The sequence below is a fragment of the Canis lupus genome, chromosome 5 (genome assembly GCF_003254725.2).
Source record: "Canis lupus dingo isolate Sandy chromosome 5, ASM325472v2, whole genome shotgun sequence".
Taxonomy (NCBI): Eukaryota; Metazoa; Chordata; class Mammalia; order Carnivora; family Canidae; genus Canis; species Canis lupus.
Genome location: NC_064247.1, coordinates 66,025,148 through 66,049,452, shown reverse-complemented (window position 1 = coordinate 66,049,452; position 24,305 = coordinate 66,025,148). Strand labels below are relative to the sequence as shown.

General features: G+C 47.1%; 1 long non-coding RNA gene and 1 pseudogene across 1 annotated transcript in view; one reads left to right on the top strand and one right to left on the bottom strand.

The window, feature by feature from the left end:
• LOC112646790 (uncharacterized) overlaps positions 1 to 24,305 on the bottom strand; it is a 48,537-nt gene that overhangs the window by 22,287 nt on the left and 1,945 nt on the right. The gene's annotated exons all lie outside the window — the stretch shown is intronic.
• On the top strand, positions 10,727 to 11,274 carry LOC112646789 (60S ribosomal protein L21-like; annotated as a pseudogene).

Here is a 24,305-nt window from a genome sequence, read left to right as displayed (position 1 = left end):
GGAAGTCAGAATGTGTTTGCATGTGCTCCATTTACGAGAGGAACCTGCACATTTATAGGCCCCTGTACGATGCTTGCCGAATATCGTGGTTTGTTTTGTTTTCCCAGCTACATTATAGATGTGCTTTATTTGGTGGAATATATGGACGTGGTTTATTTGCTGGGGGGTATGGCACCCTCAGACGTGAAGGCTGGGGGACACCTAAGAGATTTATTCGTTCTCTCTGCCCCCCACCGACCTCAGACTGAGGAGCACATAGCTGCCTCCCACCAGCACATCACACCTATGCTGAACCACCAAGTATTTTCTGTTTTTTAAAAAAGATTTTAGTTTGGAAAATAGTTGTAAGTCAAATGGTCTTTCACCTAGATTCACTCTTTAACACATTGGCACCTTAGCGTTCACACACAGCCACATACCCTCACATACACTTGTGCACACACCAAGTGCACACACTCACACACACACACACTCGTGGGCACACCATACGCACACACACTCGTACTCATGTGCACTATACTCACCCCCACACGGCCAAACACCCACACACCCACTCCTATGCACACTACACACCCCACACAGCCACATACTCATACACACTTGAGAGCGCAGTCCTTACTCCCACAAGGCTACACACTCACAGACTCATGCACACAGTGCTCACACACATCCCCACATACACACTTGAACACCCATTACACACCCCTACATGGCTACTCACTCACACGATTGCTGAACCTGGAGAGAGTACTTTGCAGACATCATGACCTCTTGCCGGCTCTACTGTAGTGTGGGGTGAGCACAACGAGAGCCTCTGACAGAACCGTGGCACAACTGTGAAATTCAGAAAGGTGTCACTGACATGCAGCTGCCACGAAGTGCGTGAGGCACTTTCAGATTTCCCACAGTTCCGGCGACCTCCTCTGCAGCAGTGTTTTCCAGCCTGGGGTGACATTCTCCACGCTGTCCCATCCTGTCAGCCTCTTTTACCTGGAGGGAGACACCTCTCTATCTTCCCGCCTCTCATGACATTGGCACTATTGCAGGGTACAAGCCAACTATCTATTCAGAAATATAACTTTTAAAAGTCAGCTACATTTGCATTCCTCGGACTCTGAGCTGAGCCTTGCTCCCTGGTAGAAAGGAGACCTTCCCAATGTGGTTGGGAGTTGTTAAGGACCCATCTGCATCCAGCAAAGACATTCTCTGTATTACCTTAAAGAACTAACCCTATAAGTGGATATGCTGTAGTGCTGAGTGTAAGGGCTTGGTCCTCACCTCCCTGCAGCTGCCACTCATGCCTGCCCTTCAGTACAGGGTGACCCCCAACTCATCAGCTGATGGGAGCTAACCCTTCACTGGAACACCCAGCCATGACTTTGTAAGGACGTGTCTACGCCAGACCTCCTGCATTCTGTCTGAAGTTCTGTCAACTTCAGACTCCTTGTTGCTTCCAAAAGGAGCAATCCTGAGGACTACCCAACCCACTTCCTACCACACAATACAATCCTGAGGTCTTTTGCTCAAGCAGATCCTGCTACCGAGGCAGGATCACACACACTAAGCTTCTGAAGCTCCTGCTTGCTTGGAAACTGGATGAAAACGGGATTCCATGTCCATATTGATCTAGCCTATCTTACTCTTGGGTGTAATCTTGACCTTGTACCTGGTTCATTTTCTGACTCCAGTGACTCAATGCTCATAAAACATGTCAACTCTGTAACCCAGGAGCAGGGTATTTTTTCCATAGAATATCTCCCAGGGTATGAAACAAATATTTAAAACAGAGCTTTTCTGTTGGAGATGAGGAGCCCCCAGCCCACAGGCCCTTTCCTCTGTTCCCTCTGTGACCCTCCATCACTGCCACAGAGTGCCAAGTGCTGCGTGGGAAGAACCCAGCTGAAGAACCTTTTTTCTAGGATACTTTTTTCTAGGATACGCCCATGCGTGGTATAGGACAAGGCATGTTCCAGAGCCCAGAGAGGCCAGCATGTTTTCCCAAGTTCATTTACCTTTACTCTTGCAGATTTACCAACCATTTACAAGAAAAGGCATTTATTAAGCAACCATTCCTCTTGGACCAACCTCAGGGCTCACAGACCCAGAGGAAGGGAACCCAACCTGTGGTGCCACCTCCTGCCCTGTCAGGATTCCCTTCCCTTAACTCCTAGGAAGGAACACCGGGGAAGCAGATGCAGACTGCAGACTGCGGGCCATATTTGCTTGGAATTTGGTTCTTGGTTTTGTTTTTGTTCTGTTTTGTTTTGTTTTAACATACCTCTCTGTGCACTAAAGTCTGTGAAGATGGTGCTCTCTAGGGAAGCTTACAGAAAGCACTTCCCAGGTAGCATGGGTCCCAGGAAAAGCCCAGGTCTGAATGGTGGTCCCAGCACATTACCCTGTAGGCTGCTCCAGAGCTTGGCGAGTAGTCAGGGCCCAGCCCAATACTTCACATGTGACCACAGTCAGAGAGCAGTGGGATGAGGAGATAGAGGGTCTAAGCCCCACAGAGGAAGCAGATGCCACCAGCCTTTTCCCCTTCCCCAGGGACTCAAGCAGAGAACGTGGCACACAATGGCAGCATTTCTATCCTTTTAGCAAGTGCCAAGAGCTCACGAGTCAGACAAATTTGTTCAAGTCTCCGTTCTGCGAATGACTAGTTGTGTGATCTTGGGCAAGTTACCTACCCTCTCTGAGGCTTTGGCTAAATAACACACCCAAGAGCAATCACACAGGTTTCTTGGAAAAGATTAAATGGGATAACATATATAAAAAGCTTAGGAAAGTAACACCCAGCCCTCAATCAGGGTCCACTGGTATTAAAACAATCAGGAACAATCAGGGAGGGGGAAATGCACATGAGAGAGGAACTGCTATGTTTCCGTGATACACTGTATATGCTGGTGTGTTGGTCAGATACACACCATTATGGAACCTCAGCTTTCCAGATCTGGAAGTGTGTTCATACACAGACATTGTGTCCATATGTTCAGATATACACCAGTCACTGGAGCCCCAGCTATCCTAAGATCTAGTAAGGAGTTTTCATCCATAAACACTGTATACACATGTTTGTATCTACATTGCATTACTGAAACCCCAGCTGTTTTTTAATCTAGGAAATACTTTTCATACATATACAGTGAATATATAGGATCAGATCAAATTGTACCATGTGAACCCCCAACTATTCTATGGTTTAGGAAGCTTTCAATTACATAAAATTAACATGAAATGTAAAATATAAATATATTTTAATAGTACAAAATACAAAAATATAAAATTTCTATATGTGCAGATATAATTGTATCATTGATCCTTCCAAGCTGTCTTACAATCCAAGAAGCACTTTTCATATCCACTCACTGTAAACATATGATTGGACACATCCTGCATTGCTGGATATCTCCCCATGTTATCCTATGACCTAGGGAGAACTGTTCATTCGTATATAGTATTTCTATATGTTCAGGACATAAACACACGTGTCATTCCATGTACTTAGGCCCTCTTTAATATCTTTCAACAATATTCCATAGTACAAGTTTTGTGCTCCTTAGCTCACGTTATTCCTAATTATTTTATCTTTTTTGATGCTATCGTCAGAATCATTTTCTTAATTTCATTCTCAGATTTTTCATTGCCACTGTATAAACACAATTGATTTTTGTTTATTGACCTTGCATTCTTACAGCCCTGCCAAACTCTTTATTATTATTAAGGCTGAGCTGAAGATCAAAGGATCCCGTGTTCCAGAATCACCATGTGGAGAAACCCCAACTGATCCACAGTTAAGTGCGCATGAGCAAGAAACAAACCCTCACTGTGTTAGACCCTGAGATGGGAGCTTTCGTGCACAGCAGCTGCCATCACCTTTACTGACACAGCCTCCTGCTCAAATGCTACTTCCTTTCTGGGTAACCCTCTCTAAATTAGGAAACTCCCTTGGTTCTCTCTTTTATTTGTTTCCTTGTTAGCTTTATTAAAAATTGTAATTCTTCAGTGATTTGCGTCATTGATAAAATGTCTTTCTTCTCCTAAAGGAGCTATGTTTACCTCATTCATCACTCTACTGCTTGTGTATAACAAACTAAGCAGGAGCTCAGCAAATATCTATTGAGTTGCATGAATACATGTTTTTCTCCTCTTGTTTGGTCTTTGCTGCCTGTTGGGAGCACTTCGAGGTGCCAGGCAATGGCTGAGGGCTTCATGGGCATGGCGAGCCCCCAGGCACGCTTCTAAGACAGCAACCTTTATTCTCTGCCATGATCCAGGAAAGGCAGCATGCCCACTGGTACTTCCTAACGAGAGACAGAGTCAGGATTTGAACTGGAGTTTGAACACACTCCTCCACTAGACATCCTCTCTGCAAATGAGACGTCCTGACTGTTTTCACAAGATCTTGTTCTGCAGGTGGCCCTTTAGCTATTTCAAGTCCTTCTAGGAGAAGTGCAGACCTAAAAGTTTGGGGGTCCCCACAGCTGTTAAGACTCCAACTAGGAACCATTCAGTGGTGGCTGGAGTGTGGAGGGAGTGCTGGAGGACTGGGAGTTTTGCTTTCTTTGCCTGACTCCCCTGTGAGGCCTTGGTTTAGCTTATACATGAGCAAAAGGGCTGAGAGGCTAAATAACACGCCCAAGCTACTAGATGGCCGAGCTCAGACTGGATCCCAGGTCTGACCTGACTTTTGTCTCCTCCACCCACAATCCAGTGTAAATGGGTGTGCCTGGATGACAGCGCATCACTTGGCAATAGCAGGAGCACATTCAGAATGTCCTCAGAATTTACTGGCCGCCAGTCTGGGAAATACCTCTTGCAAACATGCATTTAAAAGTTTTGCACAAAAAATAAAAAATAAAAATAAAAGTTTTGCACAAGAGTAAAATATAAAACACCCACATATAAATATCTACGTCTCTCCTCTCAGTCTCTAATGCCACACTCACTCTGATTTATAGAAGCATTTCCTTGTAATAGGATATGCCGGAAAGTTTGAGCAAAGCTCAAGAAAAAGTGAAGTATGTTAATTTCAAGGCAAATTAATTAAAATGCAATCCAAGCTCTTTGGAAATGACACAGAAACAGTACTCAATGCTTGGTGTCTGTCCAGACAGAAACAGACCCTCCGGCCTTCGCCAGCATGGAGACAACCTCATTTTGTCTCATTTTCATCTGGGACTTTTGATTTCATCGTTCAAGGAGCTCAGTGTGGGGTATCACCTAGCACTTTTGTTGTTAGTATTCCAATCCTTTCATCCTTTCAATAAATATTAAACTTACAGAGTGCTGAGTCAGGTGGTATTTCATTCAGAGTCCCAGCAAGAATCAGATGGCACATTTAAAAGAGGGAATTTGAGTACAGTTAACAAGGGGACTGCTGAAGGTATGGGCAGAATGTAAGGAAACCACAGGGACAGTGCAGATGCCCCAGGGCTGCAGGGAGGGGAGGCAGCAGGCACCAGAACCCAGGCAAGGTAGCAGCAGAGTGAGGGCCACCTGACCAGATCTGTGGCCAGGGGTAGAGGAGCTTGGCAGAAGAAAGCTAAAGGAACAAATACCCCAACCTCTGTCCTTCTACCTTCGGGTCCCTGCCAGGCCTCACTGGCCAAACCCACGCTGAAAGTGGAGAGTAAGGATGCCACTGACACAGACCACACCATCAGCCTCCTGGAGCACAAAGCAGGGTGAGGAGGTGAAGACCGGTCCCCAGGGCCAAGAGAAGACGTCCAGCACAAGTGGTCTCACCTCTGCCTTTCCTTAGATGTGTGCCCCTGACATACCACCAACCCTGTATGTGCCTCAGTCTGCTCTTCTGGAAAATGGAGACAAGACCATCCCAGCACTGGCAACTTTGTTGTGAGGATTCACAGTGAGCCTTCAGCCAGTCATGGCTGCTGGTGTTTCAGGATGTCATGGGCTTGGAGGCATGCAAGTCTCAGTTATTAAAACAGAGCTCACGTCTTGGTCCTTTCTCCCCTGTGCTCACCTAAACACACTCTGAGACCTCAAAGCTGCATCACGCTCCACATGCCATGAGGATAATAATAATGATGAGGCATCAGTAATATAACCACCTAAGAGGATTGTTGCAAGGATAGAATGAACTCATGCGTGTCAAGCACTTAGAATAGCACGTGAATGAGAGTGAATCTAACAGGACCGAAGAAATGGCCCCAAGTTTTCCCAGCCTCCGAAATGAGATGTAGCTCCTTCCACCATGGGGCAAAGTCTATTTCCCTGTTCCTCGAATTCAGGCTGGTCAGCCACGGCTTTGGCCAAGAGAGTAGCCGAAGTAGCCACAGCTTTGAATGCGGGCCCCCCAGGGTCTTGTGCTCTTCCTCCAGAACCTGTACCCATGGGTGGGCAAGGGAGCCCCAGCAGGGATTAGCCACCCAAGGTGAAACAACACGCAGCCACAGATGCTGAAAGAGCCCCAGCAGGACAAGAAGGACCTGCCAGCTGAGGCCAGCCCAAACTGCTATACTGAGTGAAATAAACAGAGCTGTTTGAAACTGCTATGTTTGGGGTCATTTGTTATGCAGTGAGAGCTCACTGACAAGGGAAGTGATCAACCATTGCTAGCGGGCACTGTTATTGCTACCCTGGTAGTGATATCAGTCAGGTTGCTTGGACCCTGAGTCATCTGTCCCATCAATATTGGTACAGTTCTCAGGGCCACCACCTTCTCACACATTATCTCATTAAATCTTCATCACAACCCTTCCAGGTAGTGTTGTCTGCATTTTACAGCTGAAGAAATGACTTCAGCAAGAGACCTGACACTCATCCAGGAAGCAGAGAGCCAGAACAGGGGCCAGAGCCTCATGTTTACCACAGTCATTGCTGGGCCTCTTGGGTTGGTCACTGTCCTGATCTTTCCTAAAGTATGGCATTATCTGAACACTTTAAATTTTATTTTAATAATTTTGTTATTATAAGATGAAAAGTGACAGGAATGTCTGTATGGTATACTTTCAACCCTTGGCTCAACAACCCAACTCCTACCTTGTGTTGGCCTGCACTCTTTCAGTGACAAGAGACTCACATGATGTCAAGATCCCATCTGTTCCCCTGCCTATGGCTCTGCCCTTCTGTGCTGATGACGTCCCAGTAATGCCAGCAGAAGTGCTACAGCCAGCTCTGACTGGTGACCTGGGTTGCATGCCCATCCCTGAGCTGACCCATATGCTCTGGGGGTGAATAATGGTTATCGATAGGTCTTGGGAAAGTGTCCAACCCTGGAACGTGATAGAGGGCCAGCTCAGCCCAACTGTAAGGAAGGAAATTAGAGAAAAGGGTCTCCTCTGGGAAAGTCAGGATGCCATTAGCCAAATACAAGGGATAGACCTACATAACACCAGCTCTGGCCTCTGGACTTGCCCCCATCCAAGAACAGTCTGAAACTCCCAGAAGAGGAACAAGCCAACCACTTGACCACATGTAATTCTGGAACCGTGTAGGTCAGAAGATATCACACTACAAAGGATCTGATTTCTGGATTTATTTAAGTCAATCACAAACTATTTTAGCCCCTTTTCACTGCACTAAAGGGGCGGTAGGTCCCTCAGTGAGCCACAAAACTTCCAGGAGCTCAGTTTCCTTGTCTACAAATTGAAGATTAGTTACAAACTCAAGAAGAACCGTAGACACAAAATGACCTAGACAACCGTCTTGGCCAGATTTTTCATTTCTTTTTCATTGCTTTTTTAAATGTAGCATTTCACAAAGTGGAGCAGAAAAGATACAACATTTTTCTGGTTTGCTTAAATTCCTAAATAGGAATCCTTCTCACACCTCTGCTTACATGGTGCTAACCTCCACTTCCTGGTCACTTCTCAACACTTTTTCTGTCTTTGGAAATTGGTATTTCTTGGAGGACAGTCTGATTATTGGGAAGAATCATAAACAGATGGCTTTGGTTCATTTCTCTAGATCAAAAGTACTTCCAAGAATCAGTAGGAAAGTGTCAAGTCAAACGTTGGCCTCTTGATTAGCCAGCCACAAAGCTCCAGTAGAAAGGATAAATTTGTGTCACAAATCAAATCATTATAGTGTATCATTTGAAAAGGCATCTGGAGAGACGATGTCCCAAGGTTCACTCTTCCCTAAAGCAAAGCCAGAGCAGGAACCGCAGCCCTGGGACAGCTGATAGGTCTCGGCCACCACTCTGGGCCCTCCAGCAGCCCCGGGACATGGCACCATTCCTGTCCCCACCTTGAAGGGGACAGAGCCAAGACTGGAGGCCCAAGGAGGTAACCCAGCACAAAGGGGATAGGCAAGGAAGGCAAGACAAACGGGAAGGAAAGCGGGAAGGCAGGAAGGAAGGAACTAAATTGCCTCTAAATTTCCAGTCTCCCTTCCTTACTTTCCGTTTTCCCTTTGGAAGGGGCAGACGCAGTCACTGCGGAGGAGGAATGAGCACTTCTGCAGCAGGAAGGGAATTGCTTCGTTTACTTTACTCTCTTTAGCTCTATGATTACAGAATGCTGGGTTCTCACATAGCAAAGTCTTTTCCTTGAAAAATTTGTCACTGGAATAGTCCTAGGAGGGCTGCCATCCAGACCTGCCACTGTGTGCATGGCTGGCAGCTTCACTGCCCTTTCAGTTTTGCAAAGCAGGGAAATACAAAGACCGCTCGCTTGTTGTCCCTCCCAGCCACCATCATATTAATATTCATTCCCTCCTTTCCTCATTTTACTGTTTGTTTTACAGAGACACAGTGTCTGAAAACTCCAGTAACTCTAGGACACACTTTTCCAGTGAAACCAAGCTACTTTCCAATTTCATATCTGAAAATGAAGTAAAATCCTCCTTCAAAAGAATTCTCATCCAAATGGAGAGTGGAGGTGGAAACCTCACCCACTCATCCAAGATCCATAAACACATGCCTCTTTCCCAGAGCTCCATATGATACAGCTCTTCCTCTGAGGAAGAATCCAGGAATGGACGCTGGGGCCAGGGAATAAGCAAGCTATTCTCTCCTTCAAGAATGCCAGCTGAACTCACACCCTCAAGGAAAATCCAGAGGCATTTGGGGACCATTGCTCTAAAGATCAATGGAGAAGCAAAGATTTCTTATATAGGACAGAAAAAGCACTAAAAAAAAGGAAGATCACTAAATTGTACTGCATCAAAATTAAAAACTTCTGTTCATCAAAAGATAACAATTTTTTAAAGTAACCTCTACACCCAACGTAGGGCTCAAACTCACAACCCCAACATCAAGAACTCTGGGAAACGAACAAGGGGTGGTGGAAAGGGAGGTGGGTGGGGGGTGGGAGTGACTGGGTGACGGGCACTGAGGAGGGCACTTGACGGGATGAGCACTGGCTGTTATGCTATATGTTGGCAAATTGAACTCCAATTAAAAAAATAAATAAAAAATAAAAAAAGAGTTCCACACTCCACCAACCGAACCCACCAGGCACCCCTAAAAGATAACAACTTTATAAGTAGAACCATAAGCTACAAATGGGAGAGTGTGTTTGCAATTCACATATGTGAGAAAGGACTCAATATAGAAAGAACGTCTACAAATCAATAAGAAAAAAGACAAAGCAGTTGAGTAGAAAATAGGCTAAAACCTTGAAGAGGCAACTCGCAAAGGATGTAAATGGTCCATAAGCATGTGAAAAAGCACTAAACATGCCTTCCCACTGAGAAAATGCAAGTAACGAGATAACACTAACGCCCACCAGAATGGCTGAAATCCAAAGATTTGATGTCAACTGCCCTGGAAGCATCGAGTTGCTGGACCTCCCAGCCGCCAGTGAATGGTGCCACCATTCTGGTTAACTGCCTGTCGATTTCTACAATATGAAATACACAGCCACCTCATGAACAATCCTATTCCTGAGTGTGTGTGCATATGAAATGAAGGCACTCAAATCCTTGATTCAGGGTCTGCTCCTGAGAGCTCCCGAGTCATTTCCAAAAAGACTAGCAGTTAGGGAAAGGGTTCCAGGGTCAGATGGACTTAAAATTAAATGTGAGTTCTTCTAATCCTGGCTCTGTAATAACAAATGGGGTACTTAAACTTTACTTTCTTCACCTGTAAAATGGCCATAATATTGGAACCAACTACAAGGTTTCTGCAAGGATGTAGTGAGCTAATGCAGCCAGGGCACATTTCACTATGCTTGCCATACCATCAGCACTTAAAAATGCTTAATAATATTGCATCATCAAAGTTTGGACTCCAGTTATGTTCATTGTACAATACAGAAAATTCAAGTTCTCTCTATATTATATACACGGCTCTTGTTTTTGTTTTTGAGAGTTTAAAAGAAACTCATCTGTAATTCTACTTGGAACAAAGGATGTTGGGGAAAGTAGTTCTTGGGACATCTGATTATAACATAATAACATAAAAAAAAATGCTAAAACACCGGTTTTCACGGACCACAGGCTGTGAGAAATCAGGTCATTCTTAGAACAGCAAATTCATTTCGTCTCTCACAAGAAGATTTATTCCAGACTAACTTGAAGCAGAACTAAGTTCCTTTCCATTAACACTTTTCAACTTCTCTGATGAGCATGTTTCGTGTTTGGAGGTTGGTCACCTTGACTCTACTGTTATATTCTTGCCTCTTCTGTTTATTGGCATAAGGGAGAGACTATAAACCTACTGAACATTTTCTCTTTCTTATGTCTTTCATGTGTTATTTTGAGATCAAGAATGTGATGTGTCCATTTAGAAATGGCCTACCTCCTTTCGGCTGGAACCGCCATCTTCCAGTAATTTGTCAAAATGACCAACACAAAGGGAAAGAGGAGAGGTACCCGCTATATGTTCTCTAGGCCTTTTAGAAAACATGGAGTTGTTCCCTTGGCCACATACATGCGAATCTATAAGAAAGGTGATATTGTGGACGTCAAGGGAATGGGCACTGTTGAAAAAGGAATGCCCCACAAATGTTACCATGGCAAAACTGGAAGAGTCTATGATGTTACTTAGCATGCTGTTGGCATTGTTGTAAACAAACAAGTTAAGGGCAAGATTCTTGCCAAGAGAATTAATGTCCGCATTGAGCATATTAAACACTCAAAGAACCGAGATAACTTCCTGAAGTGTGTGAAGGAAAATGATCAGATAAAGAAGGAAGCCAAAGAGAAAGGTACTTGGGTCCAACTGAAGCGCCAGCCTGCCCCACCCAGAGAAGCACACTTTGTGAGAACCAATGGAAAGGAGCCTGAACTGCTGGAACCCATTCCCTATGAATTCATGGCATGATAACTGTAAAGAAAATAAAAGACCTCAGGATTGTAAAAGTGTTTCTCTTAAAAAGAAAAAAAAAGAAATGGCCTACCTGCAGGAAAGAAAAACTTACAATAGCTAACATCTTTAATGCAGCCCCAAATAAGTAGTAAGTAGCCTGGGAATAGGTAGCAAGCATGTCCTTTGACAGAGGGTGGATTAGGTCTTCTCTTTTTTTCTTTTCTTTCTATCTTTTTTCCCACATCTTCCCTGGTGTTATGTGCCAGCTTCATTACAAAGACTCACATGAAGCTTGGGTCACAGAAGCATGAGAGGCCAGTGGTGGCAGTCAGGGTTCCAATTTGCTCACTACCTGCCATGTGACTCTGGACACACAATGTCACCCCTCCAAGCCACGGTTCTCTCTTCTGTAAAGGTGGCTCCAGTGCCTACCTCACAGAGTTGTCAAGACAATTAAATGAGACACTGCTGGTCAAGGGTCACCAGGCCTGGCCCCAAGAAGCCATAGCTGCTAGGGCTATTCAAGTTCAGATTGGTCAATACTTTGGAAAGGTAAGACTGTCGCTTTCTGCTTCGATGGAAGCATTCATTTATACTACACATTATGGTTAATGCGTGAGTTCTTTTTCTCTGTGATAATGTGGAGTGCATACCAGTTAGGAGGCATTCTGGTGTAAGGAACAGAAATGCTCAACTAAAGATGGTTTAAATGATAAAAACATGCAGTTATATCACATTTTTAAAAATCTGTAAGTAGGTAGTCCTGGGGTTGTTTTGGCAACACAACAATGTCATCCTTGCCCAGGACCTTTGTGTCTTTCTGTTCTGCCACCCTCAACTTCTCCCCCTCACATTATCACCTCATGGTACCAAGGTGGCTGCTGCAACACCAGTCACCTCAACGACATTCAGTGGCAGGGCCAGGACAGTAAAAAAAAAAAAAAAAAAAAAAAAAAAAAAAAAAAAAAAATCTCTTCTCATGACTCTTCACATATCTTCTTTTCCTTTACAAAGGAATAAAACTCTTCCCTAAAATTCTCTGCTGACTTTACTTTCCTCTGGCTTATTGAACCAGAATGGAGTCACTTGACACCCCCTGGCATGAAGGGAGGCAGAAGCAGCGCATATCTGACTCATGCAGGCCTTTGTGGCTAGAGAAAAGCACTGGTGGGGATCCTGATGCCCCTAACCAATAGTTTCTGCTATTGTGTGTGGGACCCTGGTAAACAGATGGGGATATCCAGCCCTATGCAGCTGAATGAACTGAGTGTTGGGAAGAAGTGTGGCACAACTCACTGGTTCCCCCACTGGGTTCTGACCTTCCTGCTCACTTTCAGAGTGAGCCTGAGCAACAATGAGAGACTGAGCAACCTCCTAAAGAAATAACAAAAAGTCATGCCATTGCTTTTAGCCCATAAGAGAATAAAGACTATTGATGAGTGAATTATTGATTTATCATATTAATTATTGGGAGAGCAACCTTGTTAAAACTTCTAAGAAGGAGAGATTCTCTGTGGAGCTGAGTGGAAGATACAGGACAAAGAATACTTTTGACAGTAACGAAACTTAAGCTGTGTGTTGAAGGATGGGTTGGCTTAGAATAGTCAAGGGAAGTGGAAATTCCCAGCAGAACAGGGTCAACAAAAGGGTGGAGGTAGGCCAGCCCAATGTTTGTTTGGAGGTCAGGAAAGATACAGGCTTTACCTAAAACACTTTTTTCAGTAGCTTGTTTTGCCCAAAACTAGTCACCCAAGATGTTATAGGAAGGACATAGTTCTATGGTCTATTACATCAGATCTATTATCTGCTCTACATTATACTCTAACCCAATACACCCAATAAAAAAATATATAATGCAAGCCACATAAATAATTCTAATGTTTTAAATAGACACATTAAAGAAATAAATGAAATGTATTGGGATGTCTGGGAGGCTCAGCGGTTGGGCGTCTGCCTTCGGCTCAGGATCTGATCCCTGTCCTGGGATCGAGTCCCATATACGGCTCCCTGTGGGGATCTTGCTTCTCCCTCTGCCTGTGTCTCTGCCTCTCTCTGTCTCTCATGAATAAATAAATAAAATAAAACCTTTAAAATAAATAAATAGGGATCCCTGGGTGGCGCTGCGGTTTAGCACCTGCCTTTGGCCCAGGGCGCGATCCTGGAGACCCGGGATCGAATCCCACGTCGGGCTCCCGGTGCATGGAGCCTGCTTCTCCCTCTGCCTGTGTCTCTGCCTCTCTCTCTCTCTTACTGTGTGCCTATCATAAATAAAATAAAATAAAAATTTTTTAAAATTAAAAAAAAAATACATACATACATACATAAATAGATAGATAAAATCTATTTATTTAAACTACTATCCCCAAAATATTGTCATTTCACTATAAAATGAATCTAATAATTAATGAGATACTTTGAATTCTTCTTCATACGAAGTCTTCGAAAACCAGTGTGTGTTTACAACTACAGGACACCACAGTGCAGACCAGTTGGATTTCTGGTCAGTGGCCACAGTGGCTGGGGGCTAGAGGGAACAGCTCCAGCACTTCCTGGAGATTGGCCTACAGCAATCTCCTCCTCTCGGCTCCCTTCCACCCTCTCTCTCTTTCCTTTCCTCAGTACTTCTTGCCCCAGGAACTAGTCTTGTGGAGAGCTCACACACAGTAGGAACTGTCAGCTAGTACATGGCTTCTCATGCTTTTCCCCCGAAGTGTCCCCTATGACAGAGAGCAAGCAAGGACTTTGTAGGGGGTGGATGGGAGCTCTCCATGATTTTCCCTCAAGCCAGGCTGCTGCCAGTATGGAATTTCTTTGAAGTTTTCTGTTTAATCCTTAAAAATTATGGAGATTCTACATTCTACTCCAAAATATATCCATGTTTGTTTGAATACTGAAAACGTCTTAGATTGCTTGGCATCCAGGGAAAACCAAAGCCTAGTATGTTTATGTTGTAATTCTCTCACCCATTCTGTCGACCCTTGGGGTTATGTGCACCCCAACTTAAGATGCACATGATTACCTAATCCTCAAGCCTCCCTCCAGTTCTGGGTGTCTACGACTTTCTTTAAAAATTAAGTTGGATTGTCATTCTCTGTTTAGGCAATCCAGGAGCCTGTGTAAAGTTTTTGGCTTTTTTACTTGTCTTAACCATTCTAACCTAGGATAACCCACTTGCTGGAAACTTTAGGTACCAATGTTCCAACTGCTCCCTTTTCACTGCCATTAACTCTCCTCACTTGTGCTGAAATATCCCCAGAAATACTGCCTAAAAATACCCTCAGAAAATTCTTCCTCCTGGAAGAGACATGATTCCTAGGGAAACTACCTGTGAAAAGCCAACATTCTGATAGATACTCCCAATATGATCATAAATTTCTAGTCTTTATTAGAGGATCACCAGTAATTAAAGTGGTAAATCTTATAATCATTACAAAATGTTTACATATAAGGGCGCCTGGGTGGCTCAGTCTGTTGAACATATGCCTTCAGCTCAGGTTATGATCTCGAGGTCCTGGGAACAGCCTGCATTGGGCTTCCTGCTTAGTGGGGAGCCTGCTTCTCCTTCTCCCCACTCCCTGCTTCTCCCCAACCCCTGCTCATGCTCTCTTTTGCTAGCTCTCTCTCTCTCAAATAAGATCTTTTAAAAAATGTTTATATATAAATAAATATATTTTACATATACAAATGTGACTATATTATATACAATATGCTACATGTAGAAAGTAAAAGCAACTGTGTAAAAGTAATAAAAATACAGTAATTGTATAAAATAAATGTGGTTTCTTTTGAAAGAAAGAGAGAGCACAAGTGGGGAGGGGTAGAGGAGAGGGAGAGAGAATCTTAAGCAGGCTCCACACCCAGCATAGATCTCAATGTTGGGCTCGATCTCACCACCCTGAGATCATGACCTGAGCTGAAATCGAGAGTCAGATGCTTAACCAGACTGAGACACCCACCCAAGCACCCCTATAAAATAAATGTTTTAAAAAATAAATAAGGGCAGCCTGGGTGGCTCAGTGGTTTAGCACCGCCTTCAGCCCAGGGCCTGATCCTGGAGACCCAGGATCGAATCCCACATCGGGCTCCCTGCATGGAGCCTGCTTTTCTCCCTCTGCTTGTGTCTCTGCCTCTGTGTGTGTGTGTGTGTGTGTGTCTCTCATGAATAAATAAATAAAATCCATAAATAAATAATAAATAAATAAATAAATAAATAAATATAAAACAAATATCTATTATAGATATGGAAATGCTATTATAAATACATAATAAATAAAAGTATAAAATAAATATCTATGTTTATAAATAAATATATTATAGAATTATATCTAAATTTTTTCAAGATTACCACTAATAAGGATACCAATAACTATCTTTAGCTTAAAGGGTCCTGAGACTGGAGGTGGCCACAGGCTCCCAGGCAGCACACAGTGGTTTATGCCTTGGCAGGAGGGCTGTCCAGACTTCGGACACCTGAGAGACTCCCAGAGGGCCTTCCTGTGGCAGGCAGGTATTTTTCTAAGATTACCACCATAACTGATCCCATGTCACATGCTCTTCTTATGGATGTGATGCTGACACTCCTCCCATTCAGTACTGGGATGTCCCCTCCTCTTGAACCTGGGGGGAACTTTACAACTGTCTCCACCAGTAAAGTATGATGGAAATGACCACCAAGACTAGACCATAACAATGCCATTCACCTCCACCTTGTAGGTCTAGACCGCTGTTCCATGCTGAAAAGAAGTCCAAGCAGCCACAGGAAGACCAAGTGCAGTGGGTGACTAACCGTGCCCTGTGGTCCCTGGTTAACGGCCAGCATTACCTGCTAGACATGTGAGTGAGCCAGCCTTCAGATGATCCCAGAACCCAGCCATCAATCACCTGCGGCGTTCAAGCCTCCACGCAGAGATGAGCTGTCCCCACAGGGCTCTGCTTAAATGGCAGACTCATGAGCTAGAAATGTACCAAAACAACAACAAAATCAAAGAGACACCACACACACACACACACACACACAAGCACACTCACGTTGTGATTATGAAGATTATGAACAGTGTGTCCCTTGTATTTGCTCTATGAACTCTTCATAGATAAGCTCATCCATCTCACAGTGGTCTGAAGCCATGACCTAACCTTGTATCACCAGTTCCCAAATCATACAAGTTTCTTCCCAAATTTGCAGCACACTCATTTGGCAGTGGAGCCATCCCTGAAGAGAGTGGTGAGGCTGGTCAAGGCTCCAAACCCATACAGCTTGCTGCAGAAACTCAGTGAGTTTCATTACCCAGAATGCCCAGGATCCCACGGGGCTGTTAATGATATACAATATAAGCAATGATTTAACGTTCTAAAATCCAACAAATTCTGAAACAGATATGCCCCCCGGGGTCTCAGATAAGGGATGCAGATAAGGGACCTGTGGGGTAGATTGCTCAGGTCATAAGCCCCAATTATGAACAATGGAAAACAATAAGCCAGCTCACATTCACTGAGGCTGTGCTGGCATTTCACGTGGGTCATTTCATTATTGCTCACATCCACCCAGGGTCAGCAAACCCAGCCCATGAGGCCAAAGTGAAGCTATCCAGCCTCCAGCTGTGCTCAGCTGGGGGATCAGCAGGCTGGCTGCCTGGCGAGGGCCAGATGCACGCTCCTAGGCTTGGCACCGATCGTGTTTCCCAAAGCCCGCGCCCTCACTCGCTGCTGCCGACATCAGGCTCCACATTAAACACCAGATTAGAGCGGTTTGTCACAGGATTTGCAAGGCTTTCCCCCAGCAGCTGAGAGAGAGCCTGCATTTCTCTGGAACATCGAATACAGCTGTCAGGGGCTCTCTCAGGCCATGAGCACACAGCTGGGCTTGGGTGAGGACAGAGAGAATGGAGAGTGTGGAATGGGCCAGGCATCCCTCTGCCAGGGAGGAGGAGGGGAACTCAGACAAACTGCCCATGCTTCACAACCCTGGAGTCTTTTGCCCCTTTACTCCTGAAGTGCTGTGCCTTTTGCAAACAGCGTGGCTCTCCAGCACATGGGTCTGGCTGGAATCCCAACCCTGCTCTTTACTTTGGGACTTTGGACAAGGTGCTAAAACTTGTCATCTCCCAGGTTCCCCATTTATGACGTGGGGACAGTAACAATGTCTGCACACCATGGGGCTACAGTGGCACAGAGACACCAAAGGACCTACACAAGAAGGCTTGTGGACGCTTTATTCAAAGTGTCCAAAAAAAATGGAAATGATCCAAATGAGTGTCAGCAGGGGGATGTGTAAACACACTGGGACATGCTCTCACAACAGAATTCTGGGTAGCAAGAGAAGAGCAGACCTGCCACACCGCACTACCCGAATGGATGTCAGACAAGTGAGAGAAGCCAGCACAGAAGAGGACCTGCTGCATGATTCCACAGACACGAAGTTCAAAAGCTGCAAAATGAATACTGTGGAAGTCAGGATCATGGTGAGCTGGGGTGACGGGCGCTGCTGAGGAAGGAGGTGCTGGGGAGCTCTTTGTGTCTCAGGGACACATATGTAGTAACTCACCGGGCTGCACCCTTCACAGGAGTGCACTTGACTGTATTTACACTATGCCTCAGTTAACAAGAAACAAAACCAGTATATTGTAGGTACTTAGAAGATGGCAAAGTTTGTGTGTGGCCCTCAGGGCAGGGACTGCCTTTCTTCCAGCCGGTAAACAGAAGCTCCTATAAAGGTGCTGGTGATGATTTTATGCCTTTAAGCGTTTGTCACTTTTCTTGACCAAGTAGGGTTCTCTCTGGTTGTTTTGGTTGTGCTTTCTGGCATCTCTCTGGTTTTGATATTTTTTTCTTTTGAAGACAAAAGAGAAGTTGGGGAGTGGGAGGGCAGGAAGGGGAGAGCAAGAGTGCTGGGACGGTGCCAATGTAACCAGCCGCCTTCCAAGACACGTCCATCAGCAAACGCACCCTGGAATTTCCTCTGTCAGTGCTTAGGGACTCAAGTCTTCCACCTAGCACCGTGTTCCAGGAGGGGACCCAGAGCCTGCCCAAATGCAGCTCCATAGTCAATAGCCACCTCCTGCTGCAGGACCTTGGCAGGACTGAGAAATGACAGAGGATGATGGCTTTACTCTGCCCCAAGAATGGGTGGGTCCTGGCTTGGCTCAGAGTGAGGCCCGGAACCTTCCCTCCCTCCAGGCCAAAACACCTCCCTGCGGATTCTTTAAACACTGCTGTGTTTATGTAGAAGGCTGGCCGAGGCAGTGCTGAGGCGGGTGGTTTTGAGTGGACTTGCTTCCCACCTCCCAAGCGGGAGGCCTCTGTCCCCTCTCTGCAGGTGGCCTTGGCAGGGGTACAGCAGGGACGGGGGCCACTAGACCTGCTACCCCTGGCCTGAGCTCACAGCAGTCCCAGGAAAGGGAGGCCTGTCTGGACCCGGCTGACAGGGGCCAGCGCATCAGCGTGTGGCCCGGGACAGCCCCTGTCCCCTCCGCTCCAGTCGGGCTGCTACAGGCCTCTGATGGATCCAACACAACATGATCATCTTATTCAAGGAACCCAGACCCTTTGTTAGCACTCGGGCCTTGCTGAAGAGACCAAAGGGCCCTCATGGACCCCTTGGGACCACTGATTCGGCCCAGGTCTCCCTCCCGTGACAGGGAGTAGTTTCTGGGGCAGAGGCAGGCTTTGCCCACGTCCACACCACTGTGCTGTGTACAGAGTCTTCCATCTGGTATTTTGAACGTTCACAGTGAAATCTGACCATTCTGGGATAGAAGGGAGGGGAAGCACCCCTCCTGTACTCCCCAGGCATCTTCCAGAAGCTTTCCAGCTCAACTTCCCCCAGCCTCACAGAGCCCGGTCCTTTCTATTCTGGACCTAACAGCATGTTACCATTCTCCATCTGGAGTCACAAACACCCTTCTATCCCTGCACCCAGCTCTCCTGCTCCCTCCACCATGGGGGGCCTTTTACTGTGCTTCATATTACCCACAGACTTAAAGGTGTTCTTGAAAGGTGTGTGTTGCTGTTTTGTGTATGTGATTTTTTTTTTTTTAAAGTGTAGAACTTTTAATGGAAGGAAAATATTCATATGGAGAAGTGCACCTGCCCTAAGTGCAAACTGACCACGGCCAGGGTATTAGCACCTGGACTGAGATAGCAATATCGCCAGTTTCTGAGCAGCAGGCCCTCCCAGGTGCCACTCCACCACTCCAGTGTGCAGCCGTGTCCCCCTGGTCAGCACTGGGGGTCCCCCACCCCGTGGCGCTCTGTGCACAGCTGGTCTGCCATCTCCAAGCCCTGCAGCCTGCTGGTATGCCGCTCCCCCCACCCCCTACCAGCCCACCACTCCCCACGGGTCTCACCAACCCTCCCCGGCTCCCCCTCCACCACAAACACCCTCACCCGCACCCCCATACAGACCTCGTGAAATGCACCGAAGCAGAACCACTGGCTACACTCAGTTCCCAGGGTTGCTGTGACAAGTGATCTCAAACTTCATGGCTTTCAGACAACACAACTTCATTACCTGCAGTTTATTCTGGAAGGCAGACATCTAAAATAGGCCCCAGGGGATCCCTGGGTGGCTCAGTGGTTTAGCGCCTGCCTTCAGTCCAGGGCGTGATCCTGGAGACCCAGATCGAGTCCCACGTCGGGCTCCCCGCATGGAGCCTGCTTCTCCCTCTGCCTGTGTCTCTGCCTCTCTCTCACTCTTTGTGTCTCTCGTGAATAAATAAATAAATAATCTTTAAAAAAAATAAAGTAAAATAAAATAGGCCCCAGTGGACTAACATCAAGGTGTAGGCAGGGCTGGTTCCTTCTGGAGGCACCAGGGGAGAATCTGTTTCTTACCTCTCCCAGTGTCCAGAGGTCCCACATCCTCAGCTCTTGGCTGCTTCATCCTGACTTCTGCCTCCTTCATTAAGGTCCTACTCTGACTCTGGCTCCCTTGCACCCTTGACAGTGACCCTTGTGATGACACTGGGCTGGGATTATCCAGGATCATCTCCACGCCTCCGGGTCCTTAACTTGACCACATCTGACAAGTCCCTTTGCTAACACATTCCCAGGTTCTGGGGACTGATGATGCCTGTCAGGGAGGGGCACACCCAGTGCAAGTACACACAGGTGGTCCATCAGAACAGAAAGAACCAGCGTGAGCTCCCTGAGATCTGCACCAGGTTATACTTTGTCCAGCAGAGCACAAGGGTCCCTATCTTCCCACCTTCCTTCGCATAGGCTCCCACCTGCCTTCCAAGAGCCCTGCTCAGCCTGAGACCTGGGAGAGCCCAGTCCTCGCATCTCGGAGGATAACCGCCTGTGAGAAAAATTGACCTCCAAAGGGTACATCTGGTAAAATATGAAAACAATATAATACCCAGTGCTGGCGAGGACATGGTAAAAACAGCAGCCTCCTGCCCTACCCATGGGAACAGAAAGCAATAGGAATCAGTCCCAAGAACCTTGACAACACTTGGACATTTTGATCTCCTGATTTGTTCTGGCAAACTCTCCCACGGAAATCATCCCAAATACTTCACGTGGGAAGTGCTGAATAAACAGTCACTCAGCTGAACTGAGCTGGACCTCGAGGCAGCAGGGGGCTGAGGGGGAGGAGAGGCAGAGGTGAGCTTCTAGCACCACTCACACACCCTTCAGGAAAATAAGCAAATGTTAGCTCATCACAGGACAGACAGCAAGTCCGGGGCTGAGGAGCGACGCTCCTTCCTGTCTGGTGGGTGGCCGCCCAGCATCACCCCCCTCCGGCTATCAGAGCCCCCACCCCCAGCTCTCCTCTTCCCCGTGGGGAAGGGTCAGGGCCACTACCCTCTAGCAGAGCAAATCATAAACACCAGAGAAGGGCAGAGAGTGAGGGAGAGAAGAGCCTGAGCGGCAGATTGGGAGAGGGCCGCCGGTGGGAGTGTGGGAATGGGGGAGGAGGAGCTCTGGGGTGACTGGGGTCACTGGCCCATGCCAGGAGCCAGGGGCTCAGACTCTCCTGAAGACAGCTGCTATTCCATGTTCCGAGATGGAGCAGTCACCTCCCACCCTGGGCCCACAAAGTAGACGTGATCAAGGTTAACTGCCCTTCTAATTAAAATCAATGGAGGGGGATCCCTGGGTGGCTCAGCGGTTTAGCGCCTGCCTTCAGCTCAGGGCATGATCCTGGAGTCCTGGGATCGAGTCCCACATCGAGCTCCCTGCATGGAGCCTGCTTTCTCCCTCTGCCTGTGTCTCTGTCTCTGTGTGTGTGTGTGTGTGTCTCTCATGAATGAATAAATAAAATATTTAAAAAAAAAAAACAATCGAGAGTGAGGCCCTCTGGCAGAGGAACAAAAGAGCATCTTCTTCCATCCCATTGCCAAGAACTCGGACAGGCTGGCCATCTTGGTCCACGGGGGCCACATCTGGGAGGGGAAAGGGGTGAGCTGGAGGGCCTGGTCCCCGCAGGCTATGCAGCAGCGGCGCCCACCAGTCCCGACAGCCCACGACTCAAGAGAGAAATCAACTTCTCTCATCGTGAAGGCACTATTTTTCCAGTCTCTACCACTCATAGCTGAATCCAATCCCAACTAATACAATAGCCAATAAATCACAAAGATAATACTTACTGACATAAACATCAGGGATCTAATAAAAATTATTTTAATTGTATAATTGTAATGATATACAGATAGAACATCATATCACTCTTAAACTTGAATAGGTAGGACTCTTACCCCCAAGGACCCACCCCAGGGAGCCCCACACTTTGGGGCACCTTCCTCAAAATTTCCTAAACTCCCTCCAGTGTCTGGGACCAGCTCACTAGGCAATGCCACCCAAGCTAGGAGGGGATTCATTCAAGCCTCTATCCTCATTCCCTCCCACCCTCCAAACCTCCACAGGAGAGGTCGACCAGATGCCCTAAGGAGCTTGGGGATTTGCACCTATGAGTTATCCCAGGCCTGTGCCATTGGTGATGTAGTATGTGTCAGCAGGACTGCATGAGATTAGGCCACCAGGATGGTGTTGACACTGATGTGGACTCATTAAGATAGTTTATTAAGATACAAACCCAGGAAAAAATAGCTGCCTGGAACCCCACACATCCTACAAGCAGCCCCACCATCATTATTATTGAGTGCTGATAATCACTACTAATGACAAAGAGTCTATATCAATCCAAATCACCATAGTAATAAAGCTAACCCCTCTTCCAAAAGGTGAGGGACCTGGGAACCAACTTCCCATAGCCAAGTGGGGGCCACTCCATCAGTGTCCCACAGCATCGCACTCCTGACAAAGTTGATACCCATGATTTCCCTCTTCATCTCCCTCTTGCCCAACCTACCATCCAACAGGCTTCTCAAAAAGGTGAGCATCTGCTATATGACCTGTATGTCTGAGTCTCTCTCTTTACATCTCTGGTAAAAGTGACTGCTTGGAGATCCGGAGCCCAGATACACCATGAACAATGGGGCTTGGTGTCATGAACAATGTGGCTGCACACATTCATTCATCAGCCACACAGCCAGCCTGTGAGTGAGCCTGCTGATGTCCCAAGTTCACAGGTGAAGAGCCCACATCCCACCTATAGGACGTGGGAAAACCCCGAGTTGGTAGGAAGCAGCAGCCACATCCCAAGTAGAAGGCCACAGAGGAAGGAGGGAAGGGAAGGTGCAGGGAGCACGGTGAGCCAACAAAATCATGCTGACATTGTTAAAACGTTTCAGCTATGCAGCAAAAAGCTGATTCAGCCCCTCAAACTGGCTCTGCCTTGAGTCTCCAAGGGAGGGTGTCTGCGTTCCATTCTCAGACCCCAGCCCCCAGCCTGCCGGAGCCTTCAGGAGAGAGCCTGGGAACTGGTATTTTAACTCCTAGGTGACTCAGCTGTGCAGTCAAGGTGAGGAACTACTGGATTAAATTCTCTCTAAATTGCTCCCTTCTTGCATCCTGGCCCTCCCACCTCCTCTTGGGAAGACAGCTCCTCCCTGCCTCCTTCATGCAACACAGTGTGGCTTCTCGATCCTGGCTTTATGTTATCGGTAAGGACCGGAGACCCGGAGCAGGAGAGGAGCGAGGCCAATGCCACACCGTAGGTCACTGATAAGGCTCACTGCCCCCGGTTCCCTATGTACTGACTTCCAGTCCCAATCTGAACCCCCTGGTGCCTGCTTCCCTCTGCCACTGAGAGCAGCCTCTGCTAGAAACATAAGCATCAAAACATAAAAGCAGACAAGACAGAAAAGGACGCTGTACTGGTGGGAGCCCACGTCTCCCAGGTGAGGCCAACCTGACCACCGCAGGCTTGGCTGGCCCGGCAGCAGGGGTGTGTTCTCAGACACCCCCCAGGGAGGGTGACGGCAGCGGTGCCCGGCCAGGCCCCAGGAGAGGCCACCTGGGATAGGCTGGCCCATCCGGCAATCTGTTTCCAATTCCCTGACACAGGGGGCGATTTATCCTCCTCCCTCGGAGGGCCGCGCCGCAGGCTCCGCATGCCTCGAGGATTACACGCTGAGTGAACTCTGCCGGCGGCTGAGTCAACGGGAGGCAGGACAACGCGCTCCATTGTTTCCCACCCGCCTTCCCAACGCCCTGATTGGCAAGAAATGTCTCGGAGAGACAGATGGAAAGAAAACATTCCCCAGGCCGAGGCCTCCCCATCAGGCTGATCAGCCACCATCACTGAGGTGGCTTTGCAGGGGCTGGAGGGCTGGGGGCACTTCTGTCACCAAAGTTGTCTTCTCCTTCATCAGGCCCTGCTCCCCAGGAGTTAGCCTCAAAATCGGGGGTGAGCCCAGGGTCTGAGGGCAGGCCGACCTGCAAGTACTCCATCTATCACCATTTATCAATATAATTGTTACTGTCACAATTTATTGAGCATTTACTATGTGTCAGGCACAAACTCCACAGAATCATCACGGCAACAGAGGGTACACGTGAGACACCTGCTCCGTGCCGGGCACTGTGACGCACGCCGTCTTCTCATTTGGTCCTGCCCACACAACTGGGAGGGAAGGGCTGCCGTTCATCCCGTTTTACAGATGACAGAAGTCAGCTAATGAGACCAGCAGATCTGAACCCAGGCCTGTCTGCTCCGAAGCCCATGCTTCCATCCATTTTGCTG